The 22843-nt window shown below is 41.5% G+C and overlaps 1 protein-coding gene across 2 annotated transcripts in view; it reads right to left on the bottom strand.

Annotated features, from left to right (window-relative positions):
* The window catches only part of EEFSEC (eukaryotic elongation factor, selenocysteine-tRNA specific), a 258706-nt gene that overhangs the window by 147307 nt on the left and 88556 nt on the right, over positions 1-22843 (bottom strand). The gene's annotated exons all lie outside the window — the stretch shown is intronic.

Genomic DNA, 22843 nt, shown 5'->3' with positions numbered 1-22843 from the left:
AATAAAAGATTTTTCTTTTGCTGGACATCCAGAAAGCCTCTCCTCCATAAAAGCAATAAGAACACTGGCAAAAATTATCAGAATCAACTTTTTCAAAGCTCTGGAAATTAACCAAAGGCTTGCAACAATCTGTGGAATGTTTATCCAAGAAAACCAGCTGAATTTCGCTAAGAATAAGGGGGCTCTGTGGAATTTTAATTTGCCCTATTCCCATCCACCCCTCTCTAACTCTGCAGCAGCCTTAATAACCAGCATTCGCAATTAGAGTGGAAACCAGGAGCTTGACAGCCACTAAAGAGGACAGAATGAATTTGGGTTCCATCAAAGTGCCTTTCCCAGAGAACTGTCATTATTTTTCCTTTCTGGTGTTCCCTGGAAGACCCCACTTGCAAGGTTCTCTTTATTTGACCGGCTTTGGAGCTTGCCCAGTGCAAACAGGCTTTTCCTCAGAGGCATTTGTTGAAAATCATCAGAGGCAATTGTTTAACATCATTGGCTATCTGAGGCATGGGATAACACTTTGGGCAAACAACAGGTTGACCAAAAACTTTAGAAGGAAAAACTTGGGGGCTTCCATGGGAGACTTGGAAAAGCTCTGACATATTCCTCAGAATCCAGAAGGCTACTTGCAGGCATATGGCTGTGGGCATGCCCAAGGCACTGTGCACGATCAAGAAAGCCATGAGAAGACCCTAAGCTCTCATCTCTGGCTGACCTTGAGGTTCTATGCAAGGTTAAGGCAAAATTATTAACTGCCTGCCTGAGCATTGAAAACACGCCCCAACATGCACATAGAGACCTTTGGCAAAGATTCAGAGAAGTATTGGTTCCAGGCATTTAAGGAAATCTCTGTCTGATCACTAACTGATCACTAAGCTAAATAAGCAGAGACTGGTCACACATGACTTCATACAATTAATTCACAAAAGTCACAAAGCAAATGCTAACAACTATGGGAATGTGGGGGAAGAAGAGAATCTGCCTTCTAGAACTGCCACATTATATTATTCAGAACGTCCAGTTTTCAACAAATATTCACAATAGATGCAAAGAAACAAAAGTATGGCCCATACACAAGGAAAAAATGAATTAAGAGAAACTGTTTCTGAGGAAATCCTACTAGACAAACATTTTAAATCAGCTGTTTTAAGTATCTTCAAAGAAATAAAGGAAACCATGTCTAAAGAACTAAAGGAAAGAAGACAACAATGTCTCACCAAAAAGAGAATATAAAAAAAGTTAGAAATTACATAAAAGAACCAAATAGAAATTCTGGAGTTGAAAAATACAAGCTCTGAAATTAAAAATCCACTGGAGCTCAATATCAGATTTCAGCAAGTAGAAGAATCAACAAACTTGAAGATAGATCAATTGAGATTCTCCAGTCTGAGGAAAACAAAGAAAAAAGAATGAAGAAAAATGAGCACAGTCTCAAAGACATACGAGACATTATAAAGCATCTGAACATACACACAACAAGAATTCCAGAAAGAAAGGAGAGAAAGGCACAGAAAGAATATCTGAATAAACTTTAAAAACTTCTCAAATTTGAAGAAAAATATTAATCTGCACATCAAGTAGCTCAATAAACTCCAAGAAGGCTAAACTCAAAGAGATCCACACCCGGACAGATCATAATCAAACAGCGGAAGCCAAAGACAAAAAGAACCCTGAAAGCAGCAAGAGAAAAGTGACCTATTTGTGTAGAAGCCACCTCAATAAGACTAACAACTGATTTCTCATCAAAACCACGGCAGCCAGAAGGTAATGGGGTGAAACATTCAAAGTACTGAAAGTAAAACAAAACAAAAGCAAAGTCAGCTAAGTACTCCATACCCAGCAAAAACCGTTTCAAAAATGAAGAAGCACACAGAATTACCTTTTGACCCAGATATTCCCTAAAAATATACCCAAAAGAACTGAAAACAGGTACTCAAACAAATAAACGTACATGCATGTTCATAGCAGCACTATTCACAAAAGCTGAAAGGTGGAAACAACCCAAATGTCCATCATTACTATGAGAGAAGTCAGACAAGGAAGGTCACATACCGTGTGGTTCCATTTATATGAAATACCTAGGACAGGCAAATCCATTGGGACAGAACACAAACTGGTGGTTCCCTGGGCTAGGGTGCAGAGAGAATAGGGAATAACTGCTTAACGGGTACAGGGTTTCTGAAATTAGTGGTGATGGTTGCAAAACTCTGTACACAATAAAAGAGTGAATTTTATAGTTTGTTAATTATATCTCAACTACAAAGAAAAAGCATACATTGAATGGTTTGCTACCCTTTCACTACCACAATGAACATCTGAGATGGCTATTTCACTGCACATACATCAAAATCTCATGAGTTTTTATATCTACCTCATTTTAATTTGTATTTCCTTAATAAGTCATATAAGGTTGAACTACTTCCATCTATTTATTTACTAAATATATTTTCCAGGGGCCGGCCCGGTGGCACAGCGGTTAAGCGCGCACGTTTCACTTCTCAGCAGCCCGGGGTTCACTGGTTCGGATCCCGGGTGCGGACATGACACCGTTTGGCACGCCATGCTGTGGCAGGCATCCCACATATAAAGTAGAGGAAGATGGGCACGATGATAGCTCAGGGCCAGGCTTCCTCAGCAAAAGAGAGGAGGACTGGCAGTAGTTAGGTCAGGGCTAATCTTTCTCAAAAAAAAAATAATAATAATAAAATATATTTTCAGGAGACATTCCTGCACCACTTCTAGTTTTGAACACTGCTTCCTCCAGTAAGTGCCACCTTTCCCTTACCCTGACACTAAAAACTGCTCTTAAGTGCCTCTTTGTATGCAGTGAGTGGAAGGGACAGGGTAATCTACCTATGGTACCAGCATCTGTGTCAGCGATTTTTCACTCCTCATCTCCTCACCACAACTTTGCAAGGTGGCTGTTATTACTGCTCCTCCCATTGCACAGAGGAGGGTCCTAAGCTTGGCTAGGTTCTGCAGCTTGCTCCTAGTCACAAACTAATGAGTGGTAGGGCTGTGATTAAAAGCCAACTCTGGGTTTGCCATCCATCTTGAAAATATTACGAGAAAATGCTCCATCAGCCTGGGTTAGAGGCAAGATTGTGTGCCTCTTCTCAAATCCATGAGACAAAGTGGCTGATGTTCAAAGATCAGAGAACATAACATATTTAATTCCTATAAACAGATTAACAAAACCCCTGCCCTCCAGTAATGTATTTCTCAAACGAATGCAAAACAAATAATAGTTATAATTATGGTATTTAATATTCTTACAGTTTGCTATCACTTTCAAATAAAGCATTAACTTACTGTATCCTTAGCCCTCTGAGTTACCACCCCCATCTTCAGAATCATTCCTGAGCCGGCCCCGACCGCCTTGCGGGTAAGTTCAGTGTGTTCTGCTTTGACGGCCTGGGTTCAGTTCCTGGGCATGGACCTACACAACTTGTCTGTGGGTGGCCATACAGTGGTGGCGGCTCACATACAAAAAGAGGAAGATTGGCAGTGGATGTTAGCTCAGGGCGAATCTTCCTCAGCAGATTAAAAAGAAAAAGAAGCATTCCTTTATTCACCAAACACTAATTAAATGCTATGCACACAGCACTTGCCAAAACGCTTTCATACACATCACCCCATTTAATCCTCATAGTAATGATGTGAGAGATTAGTCATTTTAGAGATGGAGAAACTGAGGCACAGAGAAGTTAAATGCCTGCTAAAGGGTCATGTGGGAAGTAAATGGCAGAAGCAAGGAGCCCAGAACACCGCTCTCTTGTTCCAAAAGCCCTGTTCCAAAGCTCTGTCCTTCCCACTATGCTAGCCATCCCAAGGATCACCTCCACCATCCCTCACCAGGGACAACGACTACTCTCTCAGATGTCACCACTGGTCTTTGAAAACACAAGAACAGAAGATGGACCCTGCCTTTGGCACAGGGAGGGGAGGACAAAACTTTGTGGTTGCCCTGTTCCATCCCACCTGCCTCTGTTTCCACGTTATCTACATATAGGTCATTGGTCCTAGACTCTCTTACAAGGTTTGTCAAATCTGTGTACCACCTGAACTACAATTTTCTCAGGTTTTCTTCTTCAAAATAATTCACATTCTTACTTATGTACACTTACTGAAAAACAATTTTACATTGCTATCTAAATGGAAAACTAGTATCATGTACGACAAATAAAAGATACAGTAGAAGCCCGCCCCACCACAGCCACTTCAAGGATGTTTATTGGTTGAGCTCTCTATTCCCTCGGCTCCACACAGCCTGGGCCTGAAGCCTGCACACCGAATGCCCATACTGGGAGATGGCTTGAGGCTCAAAGGCCACGCTCAGAGTCTAACACTTGCTGTACTTTTGCCTTTGCCAGCTGACCGAGACACACTGCTTATGCCACAAACTTGGAAATGCCAGTATAAGTGCGACTGTAATTTAATTTAGTATCACAAAACAACGCTGTGAAAGTAGCTATTTCTACGAGAACTGAGTTGAATTTGCTAGAAAGGTATAATAAAGGCAAATCTCTTTAAAAACTGGTGTTAAATTAGATGTGGATAAGAAAACTATAAAAGACCTCAGGGGAGGTTATGACAACACAGAAAAATTTCGCACTCAGACTGCTGCGCAAACGTTGCTTCAATTTAAAGAAACCAAAATTGTAGACAGTGCATTAGGGTGTAGCTTATGAGCTCCAGTCAGTGGGCTCGTGTTGGAAGAAAAGCTGGGCTGGGCAGAGCGTTTTTGCAGCAAGTGACAGATGTAACAAAGCCATGGAGTTCCTGTGGCATGCACCAGAGCAGAGAAGCTATCTGCTGCTCGAAAATGCCCAAGAGGGGCCAGCCCGGTGGCGCAGCAGTTAAGTGCGCACGTTCCACTTCAGTGGCTCAGGGTTCACTGGTTCGGATCCCAGTGCAGACATGGCACCACATGGCAAGCCATGCTGTGGTAGGCGTCCCACATATAAAGTAGAGGAAGATGGGCATGGATGTTACCTCAGGGCCAGTCTTCCTCAGAAAAAAGAGGAGGACTGGCAGATGTTAGCTCAGGGCTGATCTTCCTTGAAAAAAAAAAGAAAATGCCCAAGAGAACTAAAGTCATTTACTGAAGTTTCCCTAGGAAATTTAACTGGACAATACCTCTAAAACACTGGTGGAAATATTCTAATTTATAAGATGCTACCAGGAGAAACAACTGCACAAAAAAGAAAGCATGCCACACCTGGAGAGAAAAAAGCCAAAATGATGACAGTGGCTGGCTAAGGTGTGGCGACTGGAACTCACAAATTACAACTTTTTGTTACTGGCAAATAAACAAATCCTAGAGTTTTTAAAAACATAAATTCTGACCAAGAAGAAAATACAGAATATTGCTACTCTACTGAATTCACACCAAATAAATTAATGATAACATATGGATTATGTGTTATTTGTATAAAATTGAAATTATAGATGATGCAGAAATCATACACGCCTCAAAAAAACAGCATGAAGAAGAAGAGATGGGCCCAAATTCAGAACAAAACTGCCCACACAGCCAAGACGCCCTGGATGAGTCTGGACCAACTGCCAATAGTGTCGTGCTAACGACAACAGGGAGGCACACTGCTGAGAACATTTTTTGTCCCCTCGGAACAACTTCTATTTATTGATATTATTGAGTAAACATGTGTGTATATGTTTTAACTTAAAATATTATGTTTAAGGACATGAATATGTCATTTTTTATGATTCTCTACTTTCACAGACTTTTGATTAACCAACCACAGTCCCCTTCAGGGGACAAGAAATCTACTACTGTAGCTACAAAAATAAACACAAAGGAAACAAAAGAAGGCTATTAAATTCTAGCTAGATACTATTCCCTGCTGAAGGCTCTGAGCCTGGTTAAAAAGTCAGGGAAACACTGAAGACACAATAGCATCAAGTTGACACGCTGTCCTAACTTAATAGAAGAGATTCAAAGATATGCGAAAAAAGAAAAACTTTCTCAGGTAACTCCAAGCAGTTTTTTCCATTTTTTTTTATAGTGGTAAAATCTACATAACATGAACTTTACCATCTTAACCATATTTAAGCGTGTAGTTCAGTGGTATTAAATACTTGTATTCTGTTGTGCAACCATCGCCACCATCCATCTCCACAGCTCTTTTCATCTTGTAAAACTGAAACCCCGTCCCCATTAAACACCCACTCTCCATTCTCCTCTCCCGCAGCCCCTGGTAACCCCTATCCTACATTCTCGTCCTCTCCATGACTCTGACTACTCCAAGGACCTCACGGAAGTGGAATCATACAGTACTTGTCCTTTTGTGCCTGGCTTATTTCACGTACCAAACGCCCTCCAGGGTCATCCATGTTGTAGCATGTGCCAGAATTCTATTCCTTTTTAGGGCTGAATAACACTCCATTGTATGTACAGACCACGTTTTGTTTTACCAATTTATCCACTGATGGACACTTGAGTTGCTTCCTCTTTTGACTATTGTGAATAATGCTGCTATGAACAGGGGTGTACAAATATCTCTTGGGGACCCTCTTAATTCTCTGGGTATATATCCAGATGTGAAATTGTTACATAGTAAGTCTATTTTTAATTTTTGGAGGAAGCACTATACTGTATCCATGGTGGCTGCCCCATTTTACATTCCAACCAACAGGCACAAGGGTTCCAATTTCTCCATATCTTTGCCAACACTTGCTATTTTCTTGCTTTTGGACAGTGGCCATCCTAATGGGTGTAAGGTGGTACCTCACTGTAGCTGTGACTTACATTTCCCTAATGATTTGTGACGTTGGCATTTTTATGATGTTCTCATTGGCCATTTGTATATCGTCTTTGAAGAAATGTCTATTCAAGTCCTTTCCATTTTTGAATTGGGTAATTTTTTGTTGTTGTTCTTCAGTTTTAAGAGTTCTCTATATATCCTGAATCAATCCCTCATCAGCTATACGATTTACAACATTTTCTCCCATTCTATGGGTTGCCTTTTTACGCTGTTGATATTGTCTTTTGATGTACAAATTTTAAAAATTTTCATGAAGTCCAATTTATCTATTTTTTCTTTTGTTACCTGTGCCTTTGGTCATATCCAAGAAACCACTGCAAAAGCCAGTGTCATCAAGTTTTTGCCCTGTAGTTTCTTCTGAGAGTTTTATAGTTTTAGGTCTTACATTTAGTTCTTTGATCCATTTTGAGCTAACTTTTGTATACGGTGTGAGGAAAGGGTCCAACCTCACTCTTTTGCATGTGATTATCCAGTTTTCCCAGCAACATTTGTTGAAAAGACTGTCCTTCCCTGTTGATCTTGGCCCCTCTGACAAAATTCATTTGACCATATACACAAGGGTTTATTTCTGGGCTCTCTGTTCTATTCTGTTGGTATAGTTCTCTGTCTTTAGGCTTCTATCACACTGTTTTGATTACTGTAGCTTTGTAGTAAGATGTGAAATCAGGAAGTATGAATTTTCCAGTTCTGTTCTTTATTTAAGAATGTTTTGGCTATTTGGGGAAACTTGAGACTCCATATGAATTTAAGGATGGGTTTTTCTCTTTCTGAAAAACATGATTGGGATTTTGAGAGGGATTGTATTGAATCTGTAGATTGCTTGGGGGAGTACTGACATCTTAATGCTATTGTCTTCCAATCCATGAACATGAGATGAGTTTCCATTGATTTATATCTTCTTCAATTTCTTTCAGCAATGTTTTGTCACTCTCACTATATGTCTTTCATCTTCTTGCTTAAGTTCATTCCTAAGTACTGTATATTCTTTTTTGATGCTATTGTAAATAGATTTGTTTTTGTAATTTATTTTCAGATTGTTCAGTTAGTGTATAGAAATGCAAATGATTTTTTCATGTTAACTTTGTATATTGCTACTTTGCTGAATTCATTTATTAGCTCTCAGAGAGTTTGTTCTGTGTGGAATATTTAGGGTTTTCTACATATAAGATCATATCATCTGCAAACAAAGAATTTTACTTCTTCCATTCTAATTTGGATGCCTTTATTTCTTTTTCCTGCCTAATTGCTCTGGCTAGAACTTCTAGTACTATGTAGAACAGAAATGGCGAAAGTAGGAATCCTTGTCTTGTTCCTGATCTTAGAGAAAAAATTTTCAGTCTTGCACCATGGCTGTGGGGTTTTCATATATGGCTTTTATTATCTTGAGTTAGTTTCCTTCTCTTCCAAGTTTGTTGAGTGTTTTCGTCATGAAAGCGTACTGAATTTTGTCAAATGCTTTTTTAGCATCAACTGAGATGATCACGGGGGTTTTTCCCCCTTCATTGTGTTATTGTGGCATATTACACTGTATGATTTTTGTATGTTGAACCATCTCTGCATTCCAGCAATAAATCCCACTTGCCTGTGGTGTATAATCCTTTCAGTATGCTGCTGAATTTGGTTTGCCGGTATTTTGTTTAGGATTTTTGCCCCACTGTTCATAAGGAATATTAGTTTATAGTTTTCTTTTCTTGTAGTGTCTTTGTCCAGCTTTGGTACCAGGATAATGCTGGCTTCATAGAATAAATTAAGAAATATTCTCTCCTCTTGAATTTTTTGGAAAAGTTTAAGAAGGACTGGCATTAGTTCTTCTTTAAATGCTGAATTCACGAGTGAAGGCATCAGATCCAGGGCTTTTATTTGTCAGGAGATTTTTGATTACTGATTCAATCTCCTTAAAATTCTAGGTCTATTCAGATGGTCTATTTCTTCATGATTTAGTCTTGGTAGGTTTTGTATTCTAGGAATTTGTCCATTTCATCTAGATTATACAATTTGTTGGTGTACAATTGTTCACTGTACTCTTATAACCCTTTCTATTTTTGTAGAATCAGTAGTAATATCCCCATCTTCATTTCTGATTTTAGCAATTTGAGTCTTCTCTTTCTTTCTTACTCCATCTAGCCAACAGTTTTTCAATTTTGTTGATCTTTCCAAATACCCAACTTTTGGTTTCATTGATTTCTCTCTATTATTTTTCCATTTCATTTATCTCTGCTCTAATCTGTATTATTAACTTTCTTCTGCTACTTTTGGGTTTAGTTTTTTCTTCTTTTTCTAGCTACTTAAGCTGTAAAGTTAGGTTGCTGATTTGAGATATTTCTTGTTTTTTTTTAATCTTTTTTCCTGTTTTTGAGGAAGACCAGCTCTGAGCTAACAACTGCTGCCCCTCCTCCTCTTTTTGCTGAGGAAGACTGGCCCTGAGCTAACATCCATGCCCATCTTCCTCTACTACATATGTGGGACGCCCACCACAGCATACCTTGCCAAGTGGTGCCATGTCCACACCCGGGATCTGAACTGGCAAACCCCGGGCCGCCGAAGTGGAATGTGTGCACTTAACCGCTGCACCACCAGGCCAGCCCCTATTTCTTGTTTTTTAATGCAAGAATTTATAGCTATAAATTTCACCCCTTAGCACTGCTTTTGCTGCATCCCATAAATTTGGTATGTTTTCGTTTTCATTCATCTTGAAGTACTTTCTAATTTCCCCCATGATTTCTTCTTTGATCTACTGGTTGTGTTGTTTAATTTCTACAAATTTGTGAATTTTCCAATTTTACTTCTGTTACTGATCTCTAACTACAGTCGTGTACTGCATAACAACATTTTGGTCAATGGTGAACTGTATATATGACAATTGTCCCATAAGATTAATACCATATAGCCTAGTTGTGTAGTGGGCTATACCATTTAGGTTTACGTAAGTATACTCTATGATGTTCGCACACTGACGAAATCACCTAATGATGCATTTCTCAGAACATATCTCGTTGTTAAGTGACGCATGACTGTACTTCCTGTTGTGGTTAGAAAAGATACTTTGTATGATATCATTTTTTAAAATCTTCCAAGATTTCATTTGTGGTCTAACACCTGGTCTATCCTGGAGAATGTCCCATGTGACCTTGAGAAGAGAGTGTTGGCTGTTAAGTTGGGTAGACTGTTGTGCATATGTCTGTTAGATCTAGTTGGTTGATTGAACTAAGTCCTCTATTTCTTTACTCATCTTCTGTCTCATTGCTCTATCCATTATCGTGAGTGGGGTACTGAAATCTCCAACTATTGTTGTGAAACTATCTATTTCTACCTTCAATTCTGTCAGGTTTTGCTTCATATATTTTGATGGTCTGTCATTAGGTGTGTACATGCTTATAACTGTTACACCTTCTTGCTGAACCTTTTATTAATATATAATGTCCTTCTTTGTCTCTTGTAACCTTTTTAAATTTAAAGTCTATTTTTTCTAATATTAGTATAGCTACCCTTGCTCTCTTTTGGTTACTAATTGCATGAAATATCTTTTTCCATCATTTCACTTACAACCTATTTGTGTTATTTGGACCTAAAGTAAGCCTCTAGTAGACAGCGGATAGTTGGATAAATGTGTTTTTGTCCATTCTACCAATCTCTGCCCTTTAATTGGAGAGCTTAATCCATTTACAGTTAAAGAAATACCTAATAAGGAGGCACTTACTTCTGTCATTATGCTATTTGTTTTCTATATGCCTTATAAGCCTTTTTGCCTCTTTTCCTGCATTACTGTCTTCTTTTGTGTTTAGTTGATTTTTTGCAGCAAAATGTTTAAATTCCTTTCTCATTTTCTTTTGTGTATATTCTACAGCTATTTTCTTCTGGTTAACATGGAGATTACATTTAGCATCCTAAAAGTATAACTCTCTAATTTTACTATACACTAGCTAAACTTTAGTAACATAAAAAAACTCTGCTCTTTTACAGCTCAGTCCCCTTACCTTTCTGTTATTGATGTCACAAAATTACATCTTTATATATTGTGTGCCTAAAAAGATAAACTAAGAATTTTTTTAAATGCATTAGTGTCTTAGATCATGTAGAAAACAAAAAGTGGAGTTCCAAACCAAAGTTACAATAATACTAGCTTTTAGACAAATTGTTTTGTTTTTTATATCTATCAGTCTCTTAAACCATGTAGAAAACACAAGTGGAGTTACAAAGTATTCTTAGAATATTAGCTTTTATAATTGCCCATGTATTTACCTTTATTGAGATCTTTATTTCATCATACGTCTTCAAGTTACTATCTAGTGTCCTTTCATTTCACTCTGCAGGACTCTCTTGAGCATTTCTTGTAAGGCAGGTCTATAAGTAATGAACTCCCTCAGCTTTTGTTTATCTGGGAATGTCTTAATTTCTCTCTCACTTTTCAAGTATAGTTTTGCTGGATATAGGATTCTTGCTTGGTGGTTTTTTCTTTGAGCACTTTGAATATATGGGCCCACTACTTTCTGGCTTCCATAGTTTCTGATGAGACATCTACTGATTATTTTATTGAGGATCCCTTGTTGTGACTAGCCGCTTCTCATTGCTTTCAAGATTTTCTCTTCGTCTTTTGAAAGTTTGACTATAACATGTCTCAGTGTAGGTCTCTGAGTTCATTTTACTTGGAGTTCATTGGGCTTCCTGGATGTTTATATGAATGTCTTTAATCAAACTTGGGAAGTTTTCAGCCATTATTGCTTCAAATATTCTCTCTGCCCCTTTCTCTCTTCTCCTCCTGGGACTTCCACAATGCATACGTTGGTCCATTTAATGGTGTTCCACAGGTCCCTTAGGCTCTGTCCACTTTTCTTCAATTTTTTTCTTTCTGTTCCTCAGACTTGATTATTTCCATTGTCCTATCTTCAAGTTTGCTAATTCTTTCTTCTGCCTACTCAACTCTGCCTTTGAATCCCTCTATTAAATTTTTATTTAAGTTATTGTACTTTTCAGCTCCAGAATTTCTTTTATGTTTCTTTTTAGGTTTTCTACCTCTTTATTGATATTTCCATTTTGTTCATATGTCGCTTTCCAGCTTTTCTCCACATTTTCCTTTAGTTCTGTGAGCACCTTTAAGACAGCTGTTTTAAAGTCTTTGTCTACTATATGCACGATCGGATCTTTTTCAGGGACAGGTTCTATTGATCTATTTTTTTCCTTTGATTGGCCTATACTTTCCTGTTTCTTTATATGCCATGTGATTTTTGTTGAAAACTGGACATTTGAATCTAATAATATGGTAACTCTGGAGATCAGATTCTTCCCCTTCCCCAGGGTTTCCTGTTTTTTGTCATTATTTTTATTTACTGTTTTTGGGTTTTCTTGATTGTTGGAGGCTGTCTCTGTGCTGAAACTCAGCCTAAGGTGTAAACTTAAGGTCTTCTCAGGTCTTATCTGAGCATCTTTTTTTATTTCTCTCTTTTTTATTTATTTATTTTTTCTTTTGAGGAGGATTAGCCCTGAGCTAACTGCTGCCAATCCTCCTCTTTTTGCTTAGGAAGGCGGGCCCTGAGCTAACATTCGTGCCCATCTTCCTCTACTTTATATGTGGGACGCCTACCACAGCATGGCTTGCCAAGCGGTGCCATGTCCGCACCCAGGATCCAAACCAGTGAACCCTGGGCCACTGAAGCGGAATCTGCGAATTTAACAGCTGCACCACAGGGCTGGCCCCCTTATCTGAGCATCTTATCCCTGGCAGGCACAGTCACTTTCTAATTTTCCCTGTATATGCAATTATTTCTGAATGTCCTAGTCTTTAAGGTCTGATTCCTGAAAGGGGAGATAAAAGAAAAATGAGGGGACGATTAAAAAGAGTACTAGTCCTTTAAATCCCCAGAAGTCACTTCAGCCAGAGGGGGAGAGGCTTGCAAAAATGGGGATGGTGCAAAATGGCTGCCTGCCTGTTCATCTGAACCTCTGTAATCAGAAGCAGCAACCAGGGATCAGAGAGCACAGATCCCTGGTATTTAGAGGACAGGGCCCTTTTTGCCCACTCCAGCTCCTTGAGCTGTGCACAAGCTGCTCCAGGAACACATGCAAAGCTGCCTGCCACCAGCTGAGAGGTTGGGGAAGGGTAGCCTACTGTGCTAAGAGCTGAAATTGACCAAAATTAACTGCCATTTACCAGTTCAGCCTTCCCCTGGAAGGTGCAAGCCTTCCATAGACCCCAGAGTTCCAAAATGGTTCCATCAGCCAGATTCTGCCAGTGTAACTGTCGTCTAGGTGGAGACAGATTCTGCCAGTGTAACTGTCGTCTGGGTGGAGACAGATTCTCAGTGCTTCCTACTCCTCCATCTTCTCAGAATCCTCCCCACGCATTTTTGCCACATCCAAGTACAACCCCAGACTCCTCTTGCCTGACATGTGGTATGAGTCCCTCACTCTGAGTAATATTGCCTTCTTTATCTTCCTTAAGACCCCGGCCCTTCCATCACATTTCCCCACTGTGGCACCCAATGGGAAACAGAGCAAAGGACCCACTCCAAGAAGAGAAAATGGTAGAAAAGAGTCTAAGAAAGAATCCACTGCCATCCGGTCTCCCTGCCATGTCTAAAGGAACTCTGCTGTCTCACCACTCCCCACTCCCAGCCTCGCTTCACCAGCCCCTCCAGTTTCATCTCTGGACTCACGCCTGCTGCCTTTCGACATTCCCAGATTTCTCTTCTCTTAGGAGAAAAATCTTTTGCTTGATACACCTCCCCTCCCCTGCCACCACTTTCAATCAACATCCAATTTCTCTTTCCACTCACACTTCAAAATGAATACCACTTCTGTTCACTCACCAGGAGCTTATGCCTGTTTCCTTACAATGTCACTTCAATCTCTTTCCCTTTCAAGCCAAGGGACATTTACTAAGCATCTCTTCTGTGTCGAGCTCCATGGAGGTTGCATAACAAACAAACGGCTCCCAGAGCAATGAGGCATGAGGGGCTGGGGTACCAACTAAGTGTGACAGTAAGAGGAATAGGGGAGGGGCAAAGAACAGAAATAAGTTCCTGAAGGTCAATAGCAACTCTCCAGTGGTCAAGTCAATGTTCTTCCTTTGGACTCTCTTCTCCCTGTGACATCTGACCCACATGACCATCGAACAGCTGGCTCCTCACCCTTCTTACCCACAACCCTAAACTTTTATTCCCATGGCCCCCAGCTATCCTTTGCCTTCTTGAGAAGTCTTTCTTCTGCCCCCATCCACTGTAGGTCTCTCCCAAGAACACCCTAAGAGCCCAGCTCTTCTCCTCCTGGATGCTGTCCACCAGGAACCCCCTGCACTCTGATGACCTGCACCAAGGCTTCTCTGTGGACCATTCCCAAATCTATGTCTTCAGCCAAGACCCCTTTTCAGCACTCTCATCCTATCCTATCATGTACCAGCAAGTGGCTTCTCAACCCTAGCTTCCAGGTTTCTGATCACGGGACAACATTCCTCTGGTCTCTGGAGTCATTGTTGGCTCCATGGTCACCAATGTCTTCATCAGTCACTGCATCTGGTCAGTTCTTCTTTTAGGATCTGGCTCCAATCCATCCCCTATCTTCATTCTCAATAAAGTCCACCCTGGGTCAGGCCCTCATCACCCCAGGCCACCCAACAGCTCTCCAAAGTCTAAGAATGGCCCTGCACCAGGCACCGACTGCAGTTATGATGACCTTCCAGCAGCACCACTTTGAGGCATTAGCCTTCTCCCCTCCACACTTCAGGGGCTCCACGACTATTCCATGGAGGAAGCCCAGCACCCAGGCTGTTTCACAAGGCCCACTATGGTCTGCCCCAGCCTCCTCACACTGACTCACCTCATCAAACCTCCTGGAAATAAGGTAAAAACTCAAGCCATTGCCTAGCACGAAAATACTCCCACTGCTGCCCTCACCTCCTTCTCCTCCTCTGCCCATCCAAATCTAACCTTGGTGAGAGACAGAGATGGGACTTTGAGCAAGAGACCTAGGACTATTTCCAATCCACAGTTGACTTACGTTATTCTACCTCACTCAGCCTCCCTTTCCCTAACAGGAGATAGCATGACCTACACTGCAGGGTTGTCTCCTACACCAAGTTAATGTGTGGAAAAGTGCTGTGGGGAGCTTGGAAATGGCCCTTAGGACCAGGACCGTCACTAGTCAGCTGCATGCCTTCTGAGTGGTTGGTGCCCTGACCTCCATCACATATTTTGAACCTCATCCCTGCTTAGTTATCACTTGCCCTTCTAAAACCAATTCAAATTCCTGACTCCCCAAGCTGGAAGCAAATTCTGTTTCCTTGGAAGCCCCCATGCTGCTCCGAGGAAGCCACTTCAGCTCTAGTCTGTACCTGCTAGGCGAATCTCCCACTGTTACTGCTTCCATCAGTTAGTCTTTCCTCCCAAGTATACAATACACTCCTTAGAAGCCGGGGGAGGCACTCGTTTGAGGTGGTCTTTGACTCCACACCACACTGCTCCTGACCTGCTTGGGGGTGAGCCCTTAAAGAAAATAAGATATATATTTTTTTAAGATGAGAGGAAGTAACTCTGAGAAGCTGGAGTTCCCTAAAGAGCAAGTTAAATAATCTCAGGAGCCACTCGCTGCCCAAAGGTCAATGTGACAAGATGATGCAAGTTCACAGGGGAGACTCCAAACAGGGCCTGAGACCCACTCCCCAGTCAACTCCAGAGCAGCTCAGCCAGGCCATGCTCCCCTTGCAGAAATGGCAGGACTCAGAGATTTCCCTTGGGAAGGGCAACACCTAGATGGAGAGCAGAGAGTTTGGAGAGGGAGGGAGGAAGAAAAAAGAATGAAAAAGAAAAGGAGTAGTGAGGAGAGAGAAGGGAAGACATAAAAACAGTGAAGAAGCAAGACAGAAAAGAAAAGAAAACCAGGGGAAAAAGAAAGAAAAGGAGCTGATGGCTCAGTGCAGGCTCTGCGCCAGCACTGTGCTACACGCTCTCCACGTGATCTCAACACCCCACAAGCAGGGGCTCTGATTGCTGTTTTCAGAGAAGCCAAGTGACTTGCCCGGGGCTGCCAGGGGGCCCAGGGAATAAGCCGCTGGTCTGTAGGAGTCCCGAGTCAGGCCTCTCCCATGGAGGAGGAGAGGGTGAGAGGAGGAGTCCATTCTCAGTCCGAAGGGAGGGCTCTAGCCACAAAAATCAGCGAACAAGGACTCAACCACGAGCTGGGACCCAACACATGTGCAGAATCTCTGCTGACGCTCCATGAGCCCAAGGCCCAGAGGGACAGAGAAGGGTAAAAGCATGCACTGAGAATTCTAGCAATTAACCACAAAGCTTTTGGAAATTCAATTATTTTTCATCCAAACCCTTTTGGGCAATGTACTGTAACAAAACATAAAGGCCTGTTAGGCTGGAGGTCCGGCCCTTTCCCAGGCTCAAGAGAAGGTGGTCTTGCTGCCTTCCTGAGCATGCCACATACTGGGGCATCTTGGCTTCTGGCAGCGAAGTAGAGTTTAGCAGCCCCCAGGGGGACTAGAAGCCCCTCCTGCTACGGGTTTCAGATCTAGACCGGTGTCCGGGTTCCAGGAGCACAAGGGACTCCAACCAGAGATGTCAGGAAGAGCCCTGAGCCTGGCCCCACAGCTCAGCAGTGCAGGCAGGAGCTGACCTGGAACACATCCAAGCACTTCTCCTGTTCCCAGCACCCCACCCCCTCCCCCAGACTCCCCTCGCAGCTGTGGTATGTCACAGAGCAAGCTGGGCTCAGACATGCTGACTGCATGCAGGCTGACCTTCGTCGACACACAAAAATGATTTCAGATAAGTGTAAAAAAAAAAGAAGCTATGCGTGTATACAGATGTATAACTCATGTAAAAGACATAAACCAACAGAGTATAAGTTTTAGGTTTGGAATAGTAGAATTCAAAATAGCCAATATTTATTATGCCTTATTTTTCTCACCAGTTGAGTCAGATACAAAACCTACCCCTGGGGTAACTGTGAGGATCTGATTGATTGCGTACGGGAAATCCCTAGTTTAGTGCCAAGCACACAGTAGGTGCACCACATTACAGCTGTTATTACTAAGCACCTACTACATACTAGGCTCCATGTCAATGCTCCCTCATAACAAACACTGTGAGGCTGAACTTATCAGCTCCCATTTTACAGAGGAAAAAATATCAACTCAGAGAGATAAAGTGAGCTGCCCAAGACCACAGAACTAGTTTGCCACAAAGCTGGTCGGGAACACACATCTTGTAAGAGTCAGCTTGGCAGCAGCCAAGTCACTTGAGATGTGGCATTCCACCCAATCCCAGGGAGGGAGGCAGGGCCAAGGGAGCCCCAGGTGGGCTCTAAGCAGACAGCATTGGCTAAAACAGAAACAAGGAAATAGAAAGTGTTTAAAAAGGAGGAGGAAACAGAGGGAGTCTGGGAGAAAGATGCATCAAGGATGCTGTCAGGTGACTTACTGGAAACATTTATTGGAACACTTTTTTGAAAAATAAACAGAAAAGCCTAGAACACAGAATAGTGTCAATGTTGTGATAACAACCACCTCAAATTATGTCCACGTCTGAAAGACTGACAGGGATCCTAGGGGAAAAAACACTTACTTTGATGCATTGGGAAGATTGTGGGTACAATTTTTATATTCTATTTTGATTTCTGTTAACATTGATAAATGCTTATGCAAGATTATTTTTAAATGCTTTCAGAGATAAAGAAATCACAAAGAAAACCAATCAAAGAGTTTGACTACATAAAATTAGAAACTTCTACAAGTAAAAAAAAAGCAACTAAAATGGAAAGACAAACAACAAATGCTGAAGACTTATTTGTAGCAAATATGATAGGTAAGAGTTAATTAATAACATCTTTATTAATACTAAAAACTCCTGAAAATCAAAAGGAAAGCATTAAAAATCACAAGAGGCAAACAGAAAAAATATACAGGCATAATTCAAACGCAAAATCACAACTGTTTAATACACTTAAGGAAAAATGCTAAATCTCACATATGAAAACAAGAATAAAATACCATTTCTTTTTTTTTTTTTTTTAAGATTGGCACCTGAGCTAACAACTGCGGCCAACTTTTTTTTTTCCTGCTGTTTCTCCCCAAATCCCCCCCAATATATATATAGATGTATATTTTTAGTTGTGGTCCTTCTAGTTGTGGCACATGGGACGCCACCTCAACATGGCCTGACTAGTGGTGCCATGTCCACGCCCAGGATCCGAACCCTGGGCCACCGAAGTAGAGTGCGCGAACTTAACCACTCGGCCACGGGGCCAGCCCTAAAACACCATTTCTATCCTACTAAGTTCCAAATATATTTTAAAATGAGAGACCAAAGTTAGCCACCGACACCTGTGTAAACTGTACAAACTCTTTTGGAAAAGGATATGGCAATGTACAACAAAAGGTTGTAAAGTGTTCATGCCCTCTGATCCAGTAATGTCACACCTGGGAACCTCTCATGAGGAAAAGACTGAAAATACAGACAAAGTGCAAGGAAGGTCAAGGACGTTCACACCAGGGTTGTTTATCTGTGAGGAGGACACCGTGAACCAGTGTCAAGGGTCAACAGCAGAGTGACGGCTACGTGAGGAACCGCTACGTAAAATGTGAAGTAATAAAAGCAGAGACCAGCACCATAACCTCGTGATCACCACTGCATGTCTGGGGGGACTGACGTGAGCAAAGTTGTGGGGTACAAGATCAACACATAAAAATCAGTTGTTTCTATACACCTGCAAAACAATCTGAGAAGGAAATTAAGAAAGGAATTCCAGTTATATTAACATCTAAAAGAATTAAATACTTAGAAATAAATCTAACAAAGGAGGTGAAAGATCTGTATACTGAAAATTACAAAACATTGATGAAAGAAACTAAAGAACATCTAAATAAAAGGAAAGACATCTATGTTCACGGACTGTAATACTTAACATTCTCAAGATGTCCATGCTACCAAAGCAATTTACAGGCTAAATGCAATCTTCAGCAAAATTCCAACACCCATTTTTTGCAGAAATGGAAAAGCAGATCCTCAAATTCATATGGAATTACAAGGGGCCCCAAATAGCCACAATAATCTTGAAAAAGAAGAATAAAGTTGGAGGACTCAACTTTCCGACTTTGAACTTACTACAAAGGTACAGTAAACAAAGCAGTGCGGTGGCATAAGGACAGACACAGAGAGCAATGGAACAGAACAGAAAACCCAAAAATAAACCCACACGTATATGGTCAATTGACTTTTGACAAGAGTAAAAGGGGAAAGGACAGTCTTTTCAACAAATGTGCTGGGAAAACTGGATATCCACATGCAAAAGAATGAGGTTAGGCCCTAACTTACACCATATATAAAAATTAACTAAAAATGGATCAAAGACCTAAATGCTAAAACTATAAAATTCTTAGAAGAAAACATCGGGGAAAATCTTCATGCCAGTGGATTTGGCAACAATTTCATGGATATGGTACCAAAAGCACAGGCAACAAAAGAAAAAATAAATAAATTGGATTTCATCAAAATTAAAAACTTTCATGCATCAAAGGATATGATCAAGAAAGTGAAAACACAACCTACAGAATGGAAGAAAACATTTGTAAGTCATATATCTGACAAAGGATTAATATCCAGAATATATTAAAAACTCCTACAACTCAACAACAACAATAAAAACAACCTGATTGGGCAAAGACTCAAATAAACATTTCTCCAAAGAAGACATACAGATAGCCAATAAGCACATGAAAGATACTCAACACCATTGGTTATTAGGGAAATGCAAATCAAAACCACAAAGAAATACCACTTCATTCCTACTAGGATAACTATGAGAAAAAGGAAAGCAAGTGTTGGAGAGGATGGGGAGAAATTGGAACCCTACTGCACTGCAGGTAAGAATGTAAAACAGTGCATTCGCCGTGGGAAATAGTTTGGTGGTTTCTCAAAAAATTAAACATAGAACTACCATATGACCCAGCAATTCCAACCCCAGGTATAGACCCAAAGGGAGTGAAAGCAGGGACTTGAATAGATATTTGTACACCCAAGTTCATAGCAGCATCATTCACAATAATCAAAAGGCAACAACTCAAGTGTCCATCAATAGAGGAATGGACAAACAAAATATAGTATATACACACAAGAGAATAACATTCAGCTATAAAAAGGAGTGAAAGTCTGACACATGCTACAACATGGATGGACCTTGAAAGCATTATGCTAAGTGAAATAAGCCAAACACAGAAGACCAAAGATTGCATGATTCCATTTATATAAGGGACCTTTAATAGTAGACAGAAAGCAGAACAGAGGCTGCCAGAGGCTGGGGGCGGAGGACAGAAGGGGAGTTACTGTTTAATGAGTACAGGGCTTATCTTGGGGATCACGACAAAGTTTTAGGTATAGACAGTGGTAATGGCTACACAGCTTTGTGAATGTACTTAATGCCACTGAACTGTATATTTACAAATGATTAAAATAATAAATGTTTTGTTATATATATTTTATTACAATTTTTACAATGGGGGAGGGGGGCAATACTATGCATAATGAAAAGATAGGAACGAAATAAAGCAAATTGTCAGCAGCTGATATTTTAAGAAAAGAAATCTTTGGGTGGTCTCTTCTTTCTTTTAATCACTTTTCTCTATTTTCCAAATTTCTTTTCAGTTATTCTTTGGATAGAAAAAAAAGTTTTTAACACTTTTCAGGTGTTTTTAACACTTTTCAGGTTTTGATATGTATACAGTTCGCCAGTCCAAATTTTTCCTTTCTAGATAGGAAGTTTCTTCACATTTGGATCATTTTTACAAAGGATTTACTTAACAAGGGACCATCAGAAAAGGAAATAGTCACTTAAAATGATTTAAAGAAGTTCTTTGCTGCACAGAGGTAAAAGCTAACATCCTCTTCCAAGGCGATCCCACTTAGCCCGGTGAGGCCCAGCAGGGCGGCAATCCTTCCCTTTATCTGAGTTTGTCTCCCAGCCCCCTGGGCGCGGAAGGAGGAGAGGAGAGGCTTCAAAGGCCCCTCAGACGACAATTTCCTCTGGATGTGTGATAAAGTCCGTAATTTGACCTTCCACCAATAAATTAAAATAGGAATAGTAATTTAAACACGCAAGTGAGAATTTTCCTTAAATGTAACTAATCGGAATAGTTAATATTGATTTACCCTTACGAGTATCCTAAGCCCTTCCCGGAAGGTCCCATTTATATAGCAAATGATACTGACACTGTACTGGGTTTTCATGCAAGAGTGCAAAGGACCTGTTCTCCCTTTTCTGACAAGTAAATAAAACAGCAGGGAGATCAAATAACTCACTCAAAAGAAGATATAATTTTTTATCTTCCTTTTTACAGTCTCATATCCACTTCCGTTGGGGATAACAAAGTCTGAATTCTTATGCAACACTTATCTAAAAGTGTCGATTTTATCGGATTGATGAATTTTGCTAACAAAAGGCAGCGCTAGGAAATCTTTTATGACATATTTGGCCCATTCACAGGGCTAGAGCTTTAATTTAACCAACTTGAGAATTCTGAGGGAGAGCTGCAGGTGTTGGATCTGAAAAAGATCATAAATGGGTAGGCATATCAATCTTTATGACGGGGAAACAAAAACACTGTCTACTCGCTTGCCCTCCACAGCCAGGAGAAGGAGAGGAAGTAGCAGGATATTGTCTCAGGCTGCATAGCAAAGAGGAAGCAGCGCTGTCTCCCAGTGACCGCTACTGAGCATTGAGCAAAAGGCACCGGCCCAGAGAGGAAAAGAGGAACTGATAAAACAGCGAGGTTTGCCAACACTGTGTGCTCAACAAGGACATCTTCTCATTTTCTCAGCCATATCAGAATAAGTCACTCCCTCAGCCACCTGAACAACCAGGTGGCCTTCTGTCCCATAGTTCTCACACCCCTCCCATCCCCACCACGCCCAGCAGCACTGCCACCTTTCTGCCCCCACGGACCTCTCCCCACCGCGCTGATGGTAAGCAGAGCCGATCACCTGATGTGGCCTGTGGACGCTCCTGTTAAAGATCTCCACAGGCCGTCCCTCCACTCCCTCCACTGCCTGAACTCAGAGCCACACTTCTTTCCCTGGGAAAACCTCCAGAGCCACCTCCCCCATCTCCCTGTCTCCCTGCTGCCTCCTGGATCCTCCTCACCAAGACAGCCTTCTGCCAGATGCAGCCAGCCATCTCTGGATGGGAAACCTCTCAGTCACTCCCCTGAACAAAATTATGCAACTCTCCCTACTTTCCACAAGATGAAACTGTGAACTCCTTAGCATGAAAGACTACAAAGATCTGGCCTTTCCCAATCTCCCCTCCAACGGCCATGTCTGTCTGTCCATCCATCCACCCATCCATCCAACCAACTGTACAAGCCTCTGTGACAGAAACATCCAGTTGTCTACCAAAACTCATCTCCCCCTTTCAATAACCAAGTTGCTGCTAAGCAGATGGTGAGGGGACACACTTCCTGGCCTCTCTTGCACTGAGGCATGGCCAAAATGGCAGGAAGGACTGAGTCCTCACGGACAGAATCTCAGTGGGAAGGGTGGGTGACCTTCCAGGTCCAGGCCTTACAGACTGGACCTTCGTGAGAACGTGAACACAGCAGTGCCCATGCTCCGCTTTGACCTCAGGGACAAGGACACCCTACAGTGGAGGGCAGCAAGACGGAGGCAACCTGGGTTTCTGAAGGCTGTGCAGAGCAGAACCACGCCACTGTTCATGTTAGAAAATCACCTGAGGGCCCGGGCCCGTAGCCAAGTGGTTAAGTTCAGGCGCTCCACTTTGGAGGCCCAGGGTTTCACTGATTCAGATCCTAGGCCCGGACGTGGCACCGCTCAACAAGCCATGCTGACGCAGCGTCCCACATGCCCTAACTAGAAGGACTCACAACTAAAAATATACAACTATGCACCGGGGGGCTTCGGAGAGAAAAAGGAAAAATAACAAACCTTTAAAAAAAAAAAAAAGAAAAGAAAACCCCCTGAAAGATCAGCTTCTAGCCCCTTTAGGCTTCCATGCTTTTTGGCCTCTTGGAGCAGCACCTTATCCTTTACCCTCCATGCAAGCAGGCA

Source organism: Equus przewalskii, chromosome 15 (genome assembly GCF_037783145.1).
Source record: "Equus przewalskii isolate Varuska chromosome 15, EquPr2, whole genome shotgun sequence".
Lineage (NCBI taxonomy): Eukaryota > Metazoa > Chordata > Mammalia > Perissodactyla > Equidae > Equus > Equus przewalskii.
This window is presented reverse-complemented; position numbering and strand designations above follow the sequence as displayed.